Raw genomic sequence first — 21117 nt, 5'->3', positions numbered from 1 at the left:
GGACCTTGGAATGTATTCCATGTCACTGCAGGTCGAGACTCGCTCCCCTAGACCTACTGTATATGTCTGAACCAAACAGCACTGTAATGTAATTGTTTTTTTTTAACAGAAGGAATGTTGCAGATTTTCTTCTAGCTGGTTCTTGCTTAAATGGGGAAGTCTACTTGATGTGACTACAAGTCCCATATAGCTTTGCATATATCCCAATATTATCAGTGGCTATGGGACAGTCTACTGAAGGGCAAAGGTTGATATCAGCAATGATTGGTAAGCGCGGAGATATGAGATATTTCGAAAATAGTTTTCGCAAAATACAGAAAGCATACTTGTAGAGTAATCAAATACAAAACTTAAATATAGTATTGTCAATATTTTACTATTTAGTTCTGTGAACAGAACGTGTGCCAATGCAGGAAAGCGATGTCGTGTTTCAGTGTATGAATGAATGGTCAGTTGTGTAAAGTGGGAATCGCAAGTCGAAGAAGAAATGTTTCACTTCATCTACAACTGTATATATATTTTGGCCAGGAGAAACATCAATTAATCCATACCTGGGAATTTTCTCAATATGATTAGAATCTCTGGTCATTTATGAAAATCTTGTGAATTTGGAGCAAACTTCAGTCACTGGATCCCAAAAGACTTCTCCCCTCAACATCACACGTTACATCCAAAGTACAAGAGTTGTGAAGTTGGGCATCTTGTATGCAACCTCATGAACAATTTGACACCTGATACTTTCCGATAGCCAGTAAACTGAAACGGAGAATCTAAGCATGGGGCCAGAGGTCTTAATGGCAGAGGAGTGACAGCAGAGTTGACAAAGATTGCAGTGTATCACATGCTGGATTTCAGTGGTGCAGTGAGGAGAACAAAGCCACAGTGCAACATCCACAGATGGCATTCATCATTAAAACCCATACAGGTACATCACCCACCCACAGCCCACCAAGATGACATGGCTCATAGATACTGCACGGGTGGCTGGAAAGTTTTACAAGGTTTTTTGGAGGAAGTTTCAGGAGCAGCAATAGGTCCTCGGGCTCAGACAGTGTGCCTGCCTGGGTACTGGGAGGATATCCAACTGTTGTATCAAACATTAGTACATTATCTACTCCCTTTCTCCGACGGTTGCTGAGTGAGCAGAAGTTTCAGGGACAACTTAAGTACGCTCAGGTTTTTCTTTTCTCCCATTATGGCCTCTGTACCATGTTTGCCTTGCCAGCAACATCGATGCTGGAGGTCACTCGACACGTGAACAAAGAAAGACCAGGACAGCACAGGTGCAGGCCCTTCGGCCCATAATTTGTGCTCAACCAAAGAAATTAGTAATCAAATGGCCAACTTAACTGATCCTTTATGCCTACATATTTCCATGTCCTCACATTCATTTGCCTATCTAAACATCTCTTAAAAGTCTCCAATGTATCTGTCTCTAACACCACTCCAGGCAATGCATTCCAGGCACCCACACTCTCACTAACCCCTTGCATCTCCTGTACACTCTACTACTTTACTGTTATACTGGAAGGCTTACACTCTGTTGCATATCAGCATGCAACTAAACAATGGCAGACACAGGTTACTTCTTTATTAACAAGAGTTTCCTTTTTACAACTATCTCCTCATGTTCATTTCAGTGTATTTATGGTCAGCACAGATATGCTAGGCTGAGGGTCCCTGTTCCTGTGCTGTACTCTTCTATGGTCAGAATGCTTATGCAAAATAAAGTTAATAGAATTTTCATGAATCTGTCAAATGTACTATAATATCCTGCCATTAAAATTGTTTTTAATGCCCTGTATGCATTAACTATTTGGATTGGGTATTAAATACACAACAATGAAAATAGTCTTTCCTGGAACAAAGGTTTCAGTACACAGAATTTTTCAAAGAACATGGACAAAGTACTATAACATGGGTGAGCAACACAATTGTAACTTCATATGGTACTTAACACAATTAAGGTTTATTCCCCAAAAGCAATTTATCGTGTCTGGATTAATTGTAACCCTTCTGAAGTTTAGAGAATAGCTATTTTTCTCTGAAATGAAAAAGGGGGCGGGAAATCATTAATCACAACTATGCAAATACACACAAAATATCCTGTTCAATCACAGTCAGCAGCTTTAACTTGTTCTGCATGCTTCTTGCTGCATACTGCACTCACAAGCAGATACTGTTCGTTCATAGAGAAGCATGGGATACAATTAGTCTCTGACTGAGAGGATGGACTAACGGGAAGCGTGGTCTTTTATCGACCATTTAACTGTGAGTGGCTTCTACGATATTTCCTTCTGTTACTACTCTAACTGTCTGAAGCGTTTGAAAAGTCCATATTTTTGTTGTCAATGTGAAAGCACCATCAATGTAACATTTTGGCAGACTCCATAAAACTGTTTTGATTATTTAAACATGGACTGTTGAGGAAACTTAAGGTTTTTTTTTCTAACAACGGTAGCAGTGCTGAAGGTGGTTTATGAGCGGCAGTGCGAGTACCAACATTGACTGAATACAAAATAACCCAATGTGTCAAAAACAAATCCAGAATGACTAATGCTTATGTTTGCCCCATTTATATGTACTGTATAGCATGACTGTTTTGAAAGATGGTGAATATACACTTTGTATTTTAAAGTACCATATCTTAAAGTTTCAGTTCAGAATGTTCCCTAGGACTTTAATACTGTACTAACACTTTAACTTGCATATTGGTCACAATCTAAGTTAGCGATGTATATGCTTTGCAGCACTACAAAACTCATCATTTTGTTTTCTAAAATATATTGAGCAAAGGAGGATCATTGTCATTAGTTGCTAATTTTAAATTCCTTGATGATATATAATTACGTAGATGTAATGACAGAAGCAGAATATTTGGCTCAGAGAGTTTGTAATTGTGTTTATCCCCTTCAAGATAGTCCCTTCTCACATTATGTATCTGTACTCTATCCGTATGCAATCCCTTCAATCATTTATTTATTCTATTGTTTTATTGACTCAATCTTTACTTCAATCACAAGTTAAAATAGCAGATAAATAGTTTTGAATGCATACTTGGCAAATAGTGTTCCAAATGGCACATGTCACACATGCACTGATTGAGAAAAGCCAGGACGACTTTAGTTTTATAAAGTATATTCTGGGAGTCCAAATGCAGTCAATTACCAGAGCTTACAAAGACTCCATAAGGAGCACTTGTCTACAGTAATAAGTTAGTATTTATCTTAAAATATACAATTCATGTTACTTCATTTAAAATTTAATTGTAATACACATTGTTAAATATGAACAAAATCATCAGTCAAGGCCTTATTTTTACTAATATGTTACATACATTCAGCTAAAGCAGATACCCGATGCACTTTTTCTAGCAGACAGTCCCTTAAAATGTAAGATTTGAACTGCCTTTGTAATTGTCCATAAAGCTGATTCTAAGTATTCTGTTCTATCATTTTAAAACAATTAACTGGTCAGTAACACAAATCCAAGTACATTGACATTCATCCTGGAAACTACCCAAAAAAAACATGCTATTCTCTTAAATAACTTGAATTAAAAAAAACAATCTGGATGTATATAAGATTAAGGATGATGAAATTTGTGCGGGTAAGTATAGATAGGTGACCAATAATCTTTGTCCACTCAATCTCAGAGATAATTGAAATGCCATCAGGACATTGTATTTGGTCATCAATGCATAATGCAGATGGTTATGTGGGACTGACATCTTGTACTCTTTGCTTATTTACATTTTTGAATCAGGCAGAAATCAGGAACTCTTTTATCAATGTGTATGCTTTACTTTTACTTCCATCATAAGATTAAGAGGATACATTTCCGAGTTTTTGGTGGGTGATTTGTTAGACAGCACATCCCAGAGACAGGTGTATAAAACCATAGTCCCAGTTCATTGATTCACGATAGTGAGCCATGTAAAATTGCAGTTTAGAAATTCTAGTGCATCTGCGAGGTGTGCACCATCAGATCTCAATTGTAATTGAAACTCAGGGTCTTGGACAGAGTAGAGCATGAGGTATATATTTTCACAGAGGAAATGAGCCATCTAATTCTTCTGTCCCGGGGCTGGCCACAGGGTCTTGGCCACAAAGGTGGTTGGGCCTGTAGCAAGGGATGAGGCATCCAAAACCAGCTTTTGGAACAGAGGTTTGTGGCAGGGTGGGATGAATCTGTGATTGAGCAGAAAAGCCAGGAGTTTGAAATGGAGATGTAATTGAGGTCATGAATCGCCGGGAAATTGGAGAACAAAAGAATGCTTAAGAAAAAGGTTGCAAGATACTGAAGGTTGTGGGAGTGAACCAGGACCTGCTGCAAAGAGGTAGTTAGGTAGGGGAGTATAGAAAGAGGATTCAAAGGCCACATGGAAAGCAGGAATTATTTTAGTGTGGCGATGGAAAAGAGGGCTCAAGTGATGTCAGTAGGTATATCACTATTTTTAAGGCCTCTAAGCTCAATAGTGAGGGAGACAGATTCTGTTGTCCCAGTGCTCAGCAAAGAGTCTCCTCCAAAATAATGTGATTCATGTTTTCCTCTCTTCTACCAAATTGCTTTTTTCAATTTTTTGAATTAGTCTTTCTTGTTGTCCATTCTTCTGCCCTTAATTTCTACTCTGATCTTTGGATTACTAAATTTATCAATGAGGATTTTTTAAAAATAATAGGACCATCAGACAGAAGACCAGAATTAGACCATTCATTCCATCGAGTCTGCTCCACCGTTCCAGCACCGCTGGTTTATTATTCCCCCTCAACCCCAGTGAGAGGTTGCCAGATATTGGATTTACATGAACTAATAAAATCTATCAAATTGTGGGAAATTGACCAAAACTAGGGCATATAGAGAAAGTAGTAGAGTGTTAAGGACTGTTGATGAACAGAAAGACCTTGGATACATAGTACTATGTAAGTGATAGCACTGGTGGATGAGGAGGTGAAGAAGGCATAAGGCATGCTTACCTTTATCACATGCAGTATCATGAGTAGTTCTGGTCATCACACTATAAGAAAGATATGACTGTGTAGAGAGGGTGCAGAGGAGATTCACTACGATGTTGCCTGGATTGGAGGGCTTTGGTTAGAAAGACAGATTGGATAGTCTGGGGCGTAGAAAGCTGAAGGACCCGATAGAGGTATATAAAATCATGAGAGGCATAGATCAGGTAAATAGTAAAAATCTTTCTCCCATGTCGGGCACGTCTAACACAAGATGGCATGGGTTTAACATGAGAGTATAAAGAGAGGAATGGTTTTCACAAAGACAGTGATTGATATCTGGAAAGCACTGCCAGAGGAGATGGTGAAGGCAGATAAAATCACAGCACTTAAGAGGCATCCTCCATCTCCTTTGGAATAGCCAAGGGACAGAGTTACTAATGTAGACAAATGATATTATACTTTATAGACTTGTGTAACAGTTAGCATAGGTTGTGGTGGATTGAGGTTATATTTTGTGCTGTTTTACTCTGTAACACTATGTTCTGAACTCACCAACTTCTGCCAAGAGAGTACTTCAGCACCAAAAGCATCTGTTTATAATTCTGTTTTAAAGCCGTTATTTCTAATGTTTATTTGTGTCTAAAAATTATTCATGAGAAGCTGTGCATTACTTCACTTGTAAAGTGGTATAGCCAATGAACATGAACTTTCTCACTAATGGAATAGACTTAGAATTTTATGTTGGTCCACTTAATGTGCTTTCTTTAATAACTGCATAAATACTGTAAACTATACTACTTAATAAATAGCATATGTTCAACCTAGTTACAGTATAACAATCTGAAATAAAATATATGAGCTAAATACATTCAATGGCCACTTAATTGGTACACCTTGGAACTCAGTATGGGCTTCTGCTGCTGTAGCCCATCCATTTCAATGTTCCATGTGTTGTGCATTTGAGAGATGCTCTTCTGCACACTGCTGTGCTAACATGTAGTTATTTGAGTTACTATTGCCTTCCTGTCAGCTTGAACCAGTCCAGCCAATAAAGTATAAAGTAAAGTATAAAGTATAAAAGTATTCTCCTCTGACCTCTGTCATTAACAAGGTGTTTTTGCCCACAGAACTGCCACTCTCTGGGTGTTTTTTTTGTTTATCACACCAATTTCTGTAACCTCTAGAGACTGTTGTTTGTAAAACTCTCAGGAGATCAGCAGTTTCTGAGATACTCAAACCGCATTGTCTGGCACCAACAATCATTCTACAGTCAGAACCACCTAGATCACATTTCTTCCCATTCTGATGTTTGGTCTGAACAACAACTGAACCTCTTAACCATGTCTGCATACTTCTATGCATTGAGTTGCTGCACTGTAATTGGTTGATTGGATATTTGCATAAACGAGCAAGTGTACTGATGTAGCTAATAACGAGGCCACTGACAGTAGCTTAAGAATAAAAGCAAAAAGCATTTTTTTCAATATTTCTGTTTGTTCTGCCATCTCCCTTGTTATTTAAACGTGTTCTTACATTGATTTCTTGTGGTTTAATTTGTGATTAGTTAGAGATTTGAAGCAGTTGTTATCACTGTAAGGGTTACAACATTGATGTAAAGTCTAATTTGTCAGAGTTACTTCAATAACTGCCACAACAGAGAACTTTAATGGTGCCAGTGGCTCATATTGTGAAGACAGAATAAACAGGGTGCCGCCACAGTGATGGTGCGGCCATGTGATCAACCATGTTGAGGTACCTGAGAATGGCTCCGAGTTTCATTCTGAAAGTATAAACAAATGCAGAGTCAGTGGAAAGCAAAATTTTCAACAAGTTGAGTGTTCTTGTAATAAACAATCATTTAGCAAAGGAAGGAAAAGGCAAGTTTTAAGGAGACTCACGGTACACAAATGCTGTAAGATTTCATTAACTGCACTTGGCTATTGCCATGTCCAGAACTCATTTATCTTTATCCCAAATGTTTGGGCCATCTCAGTCTCATTTGGTTTGGCTCATTTCCCAGCAATCTAGCTTAGTTGGTAACTTAACAATCTGGTTTTATTTCCCTCAAAGAACAGGATACAAACCCTCTTACAATAGCATCTATCAAGCTCCACAGTTAATATATTTGTAAACGTATGGCAGATTTTATTTAGACAGGTCTTACTTATCTGAGAAGTACTTCTATCATCACTAGTTCATTGCAGACAATGGATCACACATGACAATCCACACATCTGAATTCATGCAAACTGTTTAGGCAAGCTGACTGGGTTAAGAGTCATCATTGCATTTCATTCATGTGAAAATATTTGTGCCTTCTATGTGTACATCATCAATGAGCAGTATTTTTTTTTCAATTTTCCCTCCCCCAATGCAGAAATTCAACCCAACAAGTTAGCAAGGCCTTTCTTTGACCTACTGGGCTTCTCCAGCAGATTCTTTGTTGGTCTAGAAATAAATGGGTGTGGCAAAGATAATTAAAAATGTATGCTCCATGTGCTATTTACAGTTAAAGATCTAAATGTCCTCAGAGCTATCACAATAATTCTATGGGGATTCCTTTCAATTAGACTCACCACATTGCAGTGCCTAGTATTCTAGGGCAATACTGGGAGAGGTCTTGTTATTAAATATGTCATCCTTTAGAATAATTGTATTAGGGTTAGTTATTTCTGTTCAGAGGGATGATAACTTCTCATGCATTTTTTCTAGTTGCCCTGGCCAGCATTCATCATTCAACTAAAAGAATATACCTTGGGAATTTGCCAAGTGCAAACCGCTGCTTAAAACATCTGCTACATTTGCTTCTTTTGTCTACGTGAATCGACTAACTAAGGATTTGAAGCACTAAGAGAACAACTTTGTAGTAATAAAATCCATTGAAGGAGATAATATTGATGCAATGTTGTCAAGGATTGTCTGCCTTGCCTCCAAAATAACTCTTGGTATGAATAAAAGAGTTGTGTGTCACAATTGCAGGTTGATTTCCGTTCATGGATACAACATCTGCAGTCTAAGACATTGCTAACATTTTTGATCAATTAAATAAACGGTTTCCCAGTCTCTGGTTTGGTAATGCCCTTTTAACCATAGCTGCATGTGAGAAAAATGGAGGGGGAGCCTGGTGCTCCTAGATTCACCAACTGTGATTGACCCAAATGTCTATAATGCCAAAAATCATTTGGTTATAATTTAAGAAGCGGTGTTTTACCGTAGTACCAAAGTGATGCACAGTTTGGAAAGTTTCACTAAGGTAGTTCATCTACCATAAACTATTGGAACTGGACAGTATTTTAAAACATGACCAGTACAGTCAAGTCAAGATTGTACACTACAGAAAGCAAACTAGATCACAACAATGAAAATCTGAGACACCAGCAGAAAGAACTGAAGACACAGCTATCTCTTGTGTTCCCACTTAATAATCTCTAGCAGTTGTTCCTCACAATCCTCCTGGTCACATCTTACTTTTCGGTTTGCCTCTTCTCCCCAATCCTCCCCCTTCCCTACCTGGATCCATCTTCCTGTCGTTCTTCAACACCACCTCCCGAAGTACTCCCTCTGGGCTCTTTCACATTATGACCCTCTCTTCTTCATTCTAGCTAGTTTCCCTCTCCACTCTCAGTCTCAATGGAGAGATTCAACCCAAAGGTTAACAACGCCTTTCCTTGACCCACTGGCCTCCTCCAGCAAATTCTTTATAGGTCTAGAAAGAAATGGGTGTGGCAAAGATAACTATATTGACATAATTTTGGGAATAACTATAATATTTATATTAAAATGAATTTAGTAATATGATTGGAGTATATACCAATTCAAATTATTGCAAAATTAATGCTATTTTCCATTAAGAAAGTCATAGAGCAAGGCAGCACAGAAACAGGCCCCTCGCCCATCTAATCTGTGCTGACCTTTTTTTTCTCAGTCCTGTCCACCGACATCCAGAACATAGTCCCCTATACCCCTCTCATCCATGTACCATTCCAAACTTCTCTCAAGTGTTGCAATTGAACCCGCATCAAACACTTCCGCTGGCTGCTCATTCCACAAACGCAATACCTCCTGAGTGAAGTTCCCTCGGAAACCCCTAAAATATTTCACACTTCAGCTTAAACCTATCTCCTCTAGTTCTAGTCTCACCCAATCTCAGGGTAAGAAGCCTGCAAGCATTCACTCCAAATATACCCCTCATAATTTTGTATACCTCTATAAAATCTCCCCTCATTCATCTCTGCTCGAGGGAATAAAGTTCTACACCATTTAACCTATCCCCAAAACTTTGTCTTCAAGTCCCAGCAACAGCCTTGGAGATTTTCTCTTCTCTTTTAAACTTATTGATATCTACCTTATAGGTAGGTGACCAAAACTGCATAGAATACTCTAAATTCAGCCTCATCAGTGTTTTATATTATGTCAACTTCTGTATTAAGTGCTCTGATATATGCAGGACAATGTGGCAAAAACTTTCTTTATGACCCCATCTACCTCTGACACTACAGATAGACACTACAGAATGCAGATTATAGATCTTTATTCCCTTTGTTCTACCAGATGCCTCAGTGTCCTACCATTCACTCTGTAAGTCCTACCCTGGTTTGTCCTGACAAAGTGCATCTCAATATGTCTGCATTAAATTCTATCTGCTGGTTGTCAATTAGGAGATGTTATTTCCAATCTGTACTGACTGTAATCTCCCAATAAGGAAGGCGAGGGTCCAGCTTCAGAGGGAGGTACACAGGCTCAGCTTTTGGAGTTTGTTGACTAGTACTGAGGGTGTGGAGGCATTGTACGATGAGCTGTAATCAATAAACAGCAGTCTGATGTAGGTATTTCATTTGTCCTGGTGATCCAAGGCAGAATGCAGAGCCAGCAAGACTGAATCCACTTTAACCTATTGTGGCGATAGGCAAGTTGCAGTGGGTCCAGGTCATTGCATAGGCAGGAGTTGATCTGGGCGATGATCAACCCCTCAAAGCACTTCATCACAGTAGATGTGAGTGCAACTGGGCGATAGTCATTGAGACAGCTCATCCTGCTATTCCAGCCCTACCTTCCCTCGGAGGGCACTCTTTTATGTTTCCCATTTATTGTTCCCACTTTTTTCATCAATTTGATTCTACTCTCATCCCTTTGAAATTGTTTGATAACCAACCTATCCGACTCATGCCTAATACACACATGAGATTCTGCCGATGCTGGGGGAAATAAATGCTGGATGACCTCAGCAGATCAAATCGCGTCAACGCAGAGGAATAAACATTTGATGTTTCAGACCAAGCCCTTTCATCAGGACTGGGAGGGAAGGGGGAAGAAGACAGAATAAGAAGGCGGGGGGAGGAGAAGGAGTACAAGCTGGGAAGTGATACATGAAACCAGGTGGGTGGGGGAGGAGGGATGAAGTGAGAAGCAGGCAGATGATAGGTGGAGAAGGTAAAGGGCTGAAGAAGATGCTTAATATATTTCTTCATAGAATTACAATAAATAATTACACTTGCATACAAATACATTTTTTTCTGACTTTAAAATATGCAAATACTTTACATGGAAATTTAGGTACCTTTTGGAGTATACTTGCAGTGGTAACATACATGCATTAATTTCATTGTTGTCCAATTGTTGCTGAAGCTGAGGTGACTTTACCCCATTACCTTACCTTATTTGTTCTTCCTTTCTCTAGTCAATTGTGTTAAAACTATTCCCCGTGATTTTACACCCAGGTCAAGGGAACTGCACCTTTTTTACTGCATGGTTTCAAAATCTTATGCAATTTAGGACAATGGTAAAAATCACTCAAATTTCCTTAAATGTAAAATTCAAATGCAACAGTCTAGTGGAATGAATTCGCAACCAATAAATTGTTTTTTTTTCAAGTTAATATTGTTATTATTTTATCAGAAAATAGACTTAAACATTATTGTAAGCTATAGCAAAGCAACACTTGCACCTGAATTACCGGGTGTGGCAAATCTCCCAGGGAGGTGGGGTGTTATATCTCAGTTCAATACAATAAAGGTGATTATAGAGACAAGTGAAGAATTGTACATTTCTTTCCAGGAGTGAAATATTAGAAAATAAGGAGAATTTTTCTGAGAAGTATTTTGGTGAAAAAAGGTAACATTATCCTGTTACATGTCCTTGGGAAGGAGTTAAGAAGCATTGCCCAATCAAGGAGTTCAGATGATGTCACAAACTATGAGAATGAAGCTCAAGTGGTTCCACAACATAAAATGAACCCCAAGATTGAGTTACACCCTACGGCTTCCTTATGAATATCTGTTATTGTCATAATACCTACTGCTTTCTGTGTTTTGGCGAGGGGAGCACTCAGTTGAAAGGTGTTGCATTACCTTTAGCTTCACAGCTGGCTGGCTGAGATCTTTAGTATATGTAAAGTAATGTTAGCTGGATTAAAGCATTGCATATCAAGTAGAGAAGCTTTATTATTTCAGTAATCCATTGGGTTATTTACTCTACAGTACACATTATAGGATAATAGGTATCTTGGATGGATGGCAAGCACTGATATATTAAGAAGTTCAGGTGACATAAATCCTGTGAGTGCAGCTCAAGCATGCAGTGTATGTAATTCATATCACAAGGCCTATTACTGCTCAGAAAAATGCCTATTTATTTGTTTCTGTCCAGGTTTTCACTCTTGAGAAAATAAGATAATGATCAGGACTCTGAGGCTTATGCAACCTGAGTTGAAAATAATAAGATATAAGAGAAGCTTATTCAGAAACTTATAAAACAATGTCAGACTTGAAATTTGGGTTCTCTGGACATTATACAAAGAAATGAAGAATGAGGTTTTGAGTGAAAATGGAATAAGAAGAAATACCGTGGGACAGTAGCTACAATTTAGAAGCTTAGAGCAATGGCAGAGCAAGATTCAAAGCAACAATGAAAATAAACAATAATAAACTGAAATGAGATAAAGAAGGCTGAAATAGAGCTTTGAGGTTGTGTTTGAGGAGTAAAAGGGTTGCTTTTCAGATGAAAAAGTATGATTAAAGATATATTGGTTAATATAATCTTAAGAAAGGAAAACTCAGATTAATATACTGCCCATCACAAAGATTATTTACAACCTGCAAAATATTGCTGAGGTTGTAGTGTTGCTGTGATAAAGTCTTTAAACCTCTCCTGAGAGTGCTACATTGTATTAGTTTAACATTTAATTCAAACAACAGCATATGCCTCGGTAAAAAAAGTTTTTCAGATTTTGTGCTATTTTCCCTGTGACTCAAATTAAAGTAAAATGTATGGTTGTCTGGCTTTTTGTAGGAAACATTGGAGGATGCAAAGTGTGTTTTACATAGAGGATAAAAGATGATTCTTGCTAAATTAAAAGGTGAATATTGAAAAACATAAGAAACATAATTTGTAGAAATGATTTTCTCTTTTTATTATCTTGTTTATTATTTTGGCAATCATTTTTGAGCATTTTAATATCAAAAATTAATATTACTGCTTAGAAATCTGAATATAGTGAACCAAATTACATTGAGCAGTACTATTCAGATGAACTATTCATAATTAGGACATTTTGGGGAGTGAATATGAGAAATCTCGCTGCTGACCTCAACACCAGGATGAAAAATGAACTGTCTACAATAATAGAGATTGTGAAGCCATTCATTTACACTTAGTTCAGTGAACAGATTTTGCTGTTAAGATGTCATGTAATTTTTATCCCTTTGAAATTATTGGGAAGATTCTTAAGAACAATATTTACTCGCATTTTCAGGTGACATTGACTTATTAGGGATAGCATGGTTTTATGCGACTGAGTTTTTTTTGAAAGGTAACAAAAATGATTGATAGGACTGTATACGTTGTTTACATGGACATTAATAAAGCATTTGACTAGGTCCATCATGGTAGATGTGAAGAAGGTTAAATTACATAGTATTGATGATGAGTTGGTAAATTGGATACAAAGTTAGCTTTGTCATAGCAGACAGAAGGTGGTGTTGGAAGGGTGTTCTATTGATTGGAGGTTTGTGGCCAGTGGGGTTCTGCAAGGAACGGTGCTGTTCCTTGCAGAATCCCATCTGCAAACAAGACAAGATCTGCAGATGCTAGATACCCAAAATGCTGGAGGAACTCAGGAGGCCTGGCAGCATCTATGTAAAAGAGTACAGTCGACATTTCTGGGTGAGGTCCTTCAGCAGGACCCTTCATTCCATCGACTTTACCCTTACATAGATGCTGCCTGGCCTGCTGAGAATCCCATCTGTCATTGTTTGTAAGACAAATGCATGAATGTTTTGTTTGAAAATGTAAGTTTTCTGTTTAGGAAGTTGACAGGTGACAGAAAATTGGTGGAATTGTAGAGCTTTAAGAAGATTGTCAAAGGATATAGTAAGATATAGATCAGACTGGAAGCTGGACAGAGAAATAGCTTATGGAGGCCAGTGCATTGGGGCATTTTGGGAGGGCAAAAGGAAGAGGAAGCTACACAACAAGTAACCCATTGGAGCGTTGATTACAGAGGGACTTGGGGTGCAAATCCATAGCTCCTAGACATGGGAGGCAAGTTTTTACACTGAGAAAAGTAAGTGCCTAGAATGCACCGCCAGGGGAGGTAATAGAAACAGATAAAATAGTAATGTTTAAGAGGCATATAGATAGGCACATGAAAAAGCAGGGAATTGATAGGTTCATTCTGTGTGCTGACAGATATGATTAGTTAGATAGACATCTGGATCAACATGGATTTAGTGGCCTGACGGGCCTGTTTCTGAGAAGTTAAATGATTTTTTACATTTTACATTCCTAGCATGAATTGTTTCAATGTTGTAAGACAATAAAACATGAAAATTTCCAAGTGGGTGAATACTTTTTATAGGCACTGTATATTCAAACCTCATTTTAGGTGACTCTGATGCATATAATTTCAAACAAGGTACCATTGTCCACAATTTGAAAGAGATTTATCTTTAATCTGTTTTCAAATGAAACAACCAAGATGCATAAGAAACAAAGGTAGATTGATTGCATTGCTACTTTACAACTTTCAGTCTTTTGGGCTGTTTCATTATTAGATGTAGCCTATTTTATTATCTAATCCTATTACAAAATTTAGAAAACTTAAAACACTTCCATTTCAAGTCTTTTCTTCAATCAAAGCAGATATTTGCCAAAATGGCTATAAGCCTCTTTTACAAAGTACAATAGTCTCTAAGCCAGCGGTCCCCAACCACCGGGCCGCAGAGCATGCGCTACCGGGCCGCGAGGAAACGATATGATTTGGCGATATGAGTCAGCTGCACCTTTCCTCATTCCCTGTCACGCCCACTGTTGAGCCATTACCCGCGCATCATCCATTTCAGCGCGGGAAGGAGATCAACTCCTCGAGCTTGCAAATGACGGCGGGCTGAAAAGTCTGTTTGACATGACATCTCTGCCGGCATTCTGGATAAAAGTCAAGGCTCAATATCCTGAGATAGCCACGGAAGCACTGAAAACGTTGCTTCCATTTCCAACATATCTCTGCGATGAATGTAACAAAAACTAAATTGCGGATTAGACTGGACATAAGGAACCCCGTTCAAGTACCGCTGTCCCCCATCACCCCTCAGTAGGACCGTCTTGTTGTAGGAAAGCAAGCCCAGGGCTCCCACTGATTCAGCGATATTGGTGTTTTGCAATGATTTTATATGTTCATACGGGGAAAATATGTGCTGTGTGTTTAATATCCAAACGTTACTTAAGATGTTATGATGCTATTGACTTATATAACCATATAACAATTACAGCACGGAAACAGGCCATCTCTGCCCTTCTAGTCCGTGCCGAACGCAACTCTCATCTTGTCCCACCGACCTGCACTCAGCCAATAACCCTCCATTACTTTCCTGTCCATATACCTGTTCAATTTAACTTTAAATGATAATATCGAACCTGCTTCTTCTACTGGAAGTTTGTTCAACACTTACTTCAAGCTATTCATGCAAGGAAAATGCGCTGTGTGTTTAATATTAAATTCGTTAGATAAACCCTTTTAGAAACGAAATTGAGTGTATTAGCCGCTTATCACCGATATTCCGGTCGTGATTAACATCCCCCCCCCCCGAACAGAATCGCCAAAAAAGACTTGTAGAAAAACAATCGACACGAGCGCGCATGCGCAAATAACGGATGTGCACTGCTTCCCGCGCAAGGCTTCATGGTCATTGTAGTCTTTCTCTGGGTAAATGCAACGTATTTGACTGCTACTCTTGTCCGTTGGCAACCATCCTGCCCCCCGGTCCGCCGGTCCGCAAGAATATTGTCAACATGAAACCGGTCCGCACTGCAAAAAAGGTTGGGGACCCCTGCTCTAAGAAATAGCAGAAAAGTAATGATCAGAATGTATTTTCTTTACATTAACCACTTTCCAAGAATGATGTTGAAATTACACAGCAGTGAAGAACTGCAATACCCGAAAATGAATCCTCATTAAATATTATGCCAATATCAAATAAAAACCAATGTTATCTGTGATCTAGTCAGCTTGCAAAGGAAATTCAATAAAGATTTTGGAAAAACCTAATGTTTATGTTTCCTCGATTAACTTTTAATAAAATGATTAGATTTCTTCAAATTATTTTGGACCAATTCATCAATCTAATTCTAACTGGATCTGGGATGTGTTCAAAAGCTGTACTTTTACAACTCAAGCTGATAACCAATATTGTGAGACTGTGACTGAAGATTAGGATAATAGCCACTATTTCCTCCAGAGACACGTCCCTCATTCAAATTAAGAATTCTGCCAAAAATATGCCCAAAGAGTGGATATTAGTCAGCTAAGTGTTTAAACCTTTAACTCTGTCCACCTATCCACAAGTGCTCCAGAACACAAGTGTGGAGAACATTTATAATGATGTTGCCGGGACTTGGGGACCTAAGTTGTAGGGAAAGGTTGAATGGGTTAAGAATTTATTCTCTTCAGTGTAGAAGAGTGAGGGGAGATTTGATAGAGGTATACAAAATTATGAAGGGTATAGATAATGTAAATGTAAGCAGGCTTTTTCTATGGAGGTTGGGTGAGATTAGAACTGGAAATCATGGGCTAAGAAGAAAGGTGACATATTTAAGGGAAACATGCGGGGAAACTTCTTCACTCAGAGTGTGGAACAAGCTGCCAGTGGAAGTGGTGGATATGGGTTCGATTGCAACATTTAAGAGAAATTTAGATAGGTATATGGATAGGATGGGTATGGTCCAGCTGCAGGTTGTTGGGACTACGCAGATTAATAATTGGAATGGACTAGGTGGGCAAAGGGCCCATTTCGATGCTGTTGTGTTCGATGACTTTGTGTATTTTTGGCATTTATACTTTTATTTTTTGCTCAAAATAGCAGTTGCCAGTGTTGCACTTAGGGGCAGATTTAACAGCATTAGCATTGGTATTCAAGTTCAAACTTGTGCTCTGTTTTGACAATCGTTATGTGGATGCAATCATAAATCAATACTTTATATTTTATTGCTGTGGACATACCCTGTCATCTGGAGAAGAATGGAAGCTAAAAGACATAAAAACAAAGCAGTTCTATAAGAGAAAACCAATCCACAACACCAGCCAGTTTTACTATAAATTATACTCTTCCGTGTATTCAATGTGCTTTGAATTTGAATAGGTTTCATGTTTACTATTGCTTATGCATCCACGTAATGAGACAGGTAAATTATTTAAGGAAATCTAAAATATATCTTATCAAACAACATGGTAGGTGACATGTTTGTTAATTATATTTTTCTCTTTCTCTCCTCTGGGTGATATATTCTCTGCATAAATGTGTGACAGGAAACATACCTTCAGGCTGCTGCTAGAGTTGAAGGAGAACAAAGCACTAAAAGTCCATGTAAATTTAATAAAGAAGGTTTTCTAAATGCATAGCACTAAACTGCAAGTCTTCTAATCATGATTACTCATCCACTCTGTGCCAGACACACTCTGGCACAATTTTTATTTTGTTGCCAGTTTTGAGCCGCAGAGTGGGATTTATTGGATATCTCTGTCAAAGGATCAGCAGTGCTACTGTGGGTCACTTGGCCTCCAAACTAGGATTTTATAACACGTTTTCTGGAATTATTGTGAGCAAAATTGGGATTTATTGGTAATCCCAGATAGCTTTAAAAATGTGGTAGTTACAGCTGCACTTCATGCCACATTCTTCATGATGCTTTGTTGCAACTTATGGACTATGTGCACATCACAGAGCAATTATGTTGGGACAGTTTTGCAATTACTCACCAGTTTTGCACTCACTTTGACTGCAGCCATTGTGTAAGCTCTAAAACCACATTAAATTTCTCAATGTCCCCATGGCATGACTTCAACTCATATTTTCTGGGTAATTCTGCTGGCCTTCGGTTAAGTATTCAATAGACAATAGACAATAGGTGCAGAAATAGACCATTCGACCCTTCGAGCCTGCACCGCCATTCTGAGATCATGGCTGATCATCTACTATCAATACCCGGTTCCTGCCTTGTCCCCATAACCCTTGATTCCCCTATCCATAAGATACCTATCTAGCTCCTTCTTGATAGCATCCAGAGAATTGGCCTCCACTGCCTTCTGAGGCAGCGCGTTCCACACTTCCACAACTCTCTGGGAGAAGAAGTTCCTCCTCAACTCTGTCCTAAATGACCTACCCCTTATTCTTAAACCATGCCCTCTGGTACTGGACTCTCTCAGCATCTGGAACATATTTCCTGCCTCTATCTTGTCCAATCCCTTAATAATCTTATATGCCTCAATCAGATCCCCCCTCAATCTCCTTAATTCCAGCGTGCACAAGCCCAGTCTCTCCAACCTCTCTGTGTCAGACAGTCTGGACATCTCAGGAATTAACCTAGTGAACCTACGCTGCACCTCCTCCACAGCAAGGATGTCCTTCCTTAACCCTGGAGACCAAAACTGCACACAATACTCCAGGTGTGGTCTCACCAGGGCCCTGTACAAATGCAAAAGGATTTCCTTGCTCTTGTACTCAATTCCCTTTGTAATAAAGGCCAACATTCCATTAGCCTTCTTCACTGCCTGCTGCACTTGCTCATTCACCTTCAGAGACTGATGAACAAGTACTCCTAGATCTCTTTGTATTTCTCCCTTACCTAACTCCACACCGTTCAGATAATAATCTGCCTTCCAGTTCTTGCTCCCAAAGTGAATAACCTCACATTTATTCACATTAAACGCCATCTGCCAAGTTTCTGCCCACTCACCCAGCCTATCCAAGTCACCTTGAATTCTCCTAACATCCTCATCACATGTCACACTACCACCCAGCTTAGTATCATCAGCAAACTTGCTGATGTTATTCACAATGCCTTTCTCTAAATCATTGACGTAAATCGTAAACAACTGTGGTCCCAATACCGAGCCCTGTGGCACCCCACTAGTCACCATCTGCCATTCCGAGAAACACCCATTCACTGCTACCCTTTGCTTTCTATCTGCCAACCAGTTTTCTATCCATGTCAATATCCTCCCCCCAATGCCATGAGCTCTGATTTTACCCACCAATCTCCTATGTGGTACCTTATCAAATGCCTTCTGAAAGTCAAGGTACACCACATCCACTGGATCTCCCGTGTCTATCTTCCTGGTTACATCCTCGAAAAACTCCAGTAGATTAGTCAAGCATGATTTTCCCTTGGTAAATCCATGCTGGCTCGGCCCAATCCTATCACTGCTATCAAGATATGCCACTATTTCATCTTTAATAATGGACTCTAGCATCTTCCCCACTACTGATGTTAGGCTAACAGGGCGATGGTTCTCTGTTTTCTCCCTCCGTCCTTTCTTAAAAAGTGGGATAACATTAGCCATTCGCCAATCCTCAGGAACTGATCCTGAATCTAAGGAACATTGGAAAATGATCACCAATGCATCCGCAATTTCCAGAGCCACCTCCTTTAGTACCCTAGGATGCAGACCATCTGGACCTGGGGATTTGTTAGCCTTCAGTCCCATCAGTCTACTCATCACCGTTTCCTTCCTAATGTCAATCTGTTTCAGTTCCTCTGTTACCCTATGTCCTTGGCCCATCCATACATCTGGGAGATTGCTTGTGTCTTCCCTAGTGAAGACAGATCCAAAGTACTTATTAAATTCGTCTGCCATTTCTCTGTTTCCCACAACAATTTCTCCCAATTCATTCTTCAAGGGCCCAACATTGTTCTTAACGATCTTCCTTCTCTTCACATACCTAAAAAAAACTTTTGCTATCCTCCTTTATATTCCTAGCTAGCTTGCGTTCATACTTCATTTTTTCTCCCCGTATTGCCTTTTTAGTTAAGTTCTGTTGCTCCTTAAAAATTTCCCAGTCATCCGTCTTCCCACTCACCTTAGCTCTGTTATACTTCTTTTTTAATGCTATGCTATCTCTGACTTCCTTTGTCAACCACTGTGGCCACTTTCCCCCCTTTGAATCCTTCCTTCTCCGGAGGATGAACTGATTTTGCACCTTGTGCATTATTCCCAAGAATACCTGCCATTGCTGTTCCACTGTCTTTTCTGCTAGGATATCCGACCAGTCAACTTTGGCCAGCTCCTCCCTCATGGCTCCATAGTCTCCTTTGTTCAACTGCAATATTGACACTTCTGATCTGCCCTTATCCCTCTCAACTTGCAGATAAAAACTTATCATATTGTGGTCACTACCTCCTAATGGCTCCTTTACTTCAAGATCACTTATCAAATCCTGTTCATTGCACAACACTAAATCCAGAATAGCCTCATCCCTGGTCGGCTCTCGTACAAGCTGCTCCAAAAATGCATCCCGTAGGCACTCTACAACTCCCTATCCTGGGGTCCAGTACCAACCTGATTTTCCCAGTTCACCTGCATGTTGAAATCCCCCATAACTACTGCGACATTTCCTTTGCCACATGCCATTGTTAACTCCCTATTCAACTTGCACCCAATATCCATGCTACTGTTTGGGGGCCTGTAGATAACACCTACTAGGGTCTTTTTGCCCTTACTGTTCCTCAGTTCTATCCACACTGACTCTATTTCACCTGATTCTATGTCCCCCCTTGCAAGGGACTGAATCTTATTCCTCACCAACAGGGCCACCCCACCCCCTCTGCCAACTTTTCTGTCCCTTCAATAGCACATATACCCTTGTACATTCAATTCCCAGGTCGGATCCCCCTGCAGCCATGTCTCCGTTATCCCAACAACATCATAGTTACCCATTCGCACCTGAGCTTCAAGCTCATCCGCCTTATTTCTGACACTTGTGCATTCAGATATAGAATTTTTAACCCATTTCTCCTCTCTCTGTTTAAATCACTGCCTATCATGCGTAACCCAGCTCCCCGAACTGCCTTTCCCGTAATGGAGCCATCACATTACACCGTACCCTTGACTTTTTTTCATTGCAGTGACTTGATTGATCTAAACTGAACCAAAGCTTGCTGGTAAATACTGCCAATTATAGTGGTGATCCGCCATCACTCATCCCTATAAATGCTGGCAAATTCAAACTCCAGCGCAGACACATTCATAATATGTAAGTCCCCGACTACCTCAGACTCCACTTGGTAAAATCGGTCGGTTTGCTGTACCACTGAATGCAACTTGGAGTTCAGTGGTGTAACAAACTTGGTGCAAAGCCCCAAAACTTCCCACTGGGGACTCTGCTCACTTATTTCAATGGAAGCCTCAGAACTATGTGGAAAAGATAATAAATTTATTTATTTAAAATACCTTTGAAGACAGTAATGCTATGTTATTTCCTAAAATGTGTAATTATGAAATCTTTCAAAAAGCTTAGGAGCCTTGACAGGTGATAAAATAGAGGGCCAACAATTTAGCCAATCTAGTAAATTTGGGCATTGGAAATCTGAGCATCAAGTGCAATTGATGTTAACACATTGCAACCTAGGATATTTAAATGCTTTGCCACAGCTACACACACCAGCAGAGCAATGGTGGGCAAGGGAATAAAAGATATCCATTTCCTCCTGTCCTTAATATTTTAGAATTATATGTTGTCCTTTATGTTTTTTTCAACATGCTAGTAATGTTTACAATGAATACTGGTGGAATAATAGAAGTAGAGCAGTTTCGTATCAGTAATTGTCTTCACTAAGGAAATGAATTGGCTTTAATATTTTGGTTGCATTCAGATACAATTCTGAAATTTCCATT

At 39.3% G+C, this 21117-nt stretch overlaps 1 protein-coding gene and 1 long non-coding RNA gene across 2 annotated transcripts in view; one reads left to right on the top strand and one right to left on the bottom strand.

The window, feature by feature from the left end:
- The first annotated feature begins 2147 nt into the window (after positions 1-2147).
- Positions 2148-21117, top strand: part of stard13b (StAR related lipid transfer domain containing 13b) — a 458491-nt gene continuing 439521 nt past the window's right edge. Inside the window, exon 1 of the mRNA XM_063054298.1 lies at positions 2148-2271. The gene's annotated coding sequence lies outside the window, so the exon portion shown is untranslated. The remainder of the gene's footprint in view (positions 2272-21117) is intronic.
- The window catches only part of LOC134349664 (uncharacterized), a 69200-nt gene continuing 51230 nt past the window's right edge, over positions 3148-21117 (bottom strand). Inside the window, exon 4 of the long non-coding RNA XR_010018745.1 lies at positions 3148-6735. This is a non-coding gene — a long non-coding RNA (uncharacterized LOC134349664). The remainder of the gene's footprint in view (positions 6736-21117) is intronic.

The sequence above is a fragment of the Mobula hypostoma genome, chromosome 7 (assembly GCF_963921235.1).
Source record: "Mobula hypostoma chromosome 7, sMobHyp1.1, whole genome shotgun sequence".
Taxonomy (NCBI): domain Eukaryota; kingdom Metazoa; phylum Chordata; class Chondrichthyes; order Myliobatiformes; family Myliobatidae; genus Mobula; species Mobula hypostoma.
The sequence above is the reverse complement of the archived record's forward strand: the minus strand, read 5'-3'. Positions and strand labels throughout refer to the sequence as shown.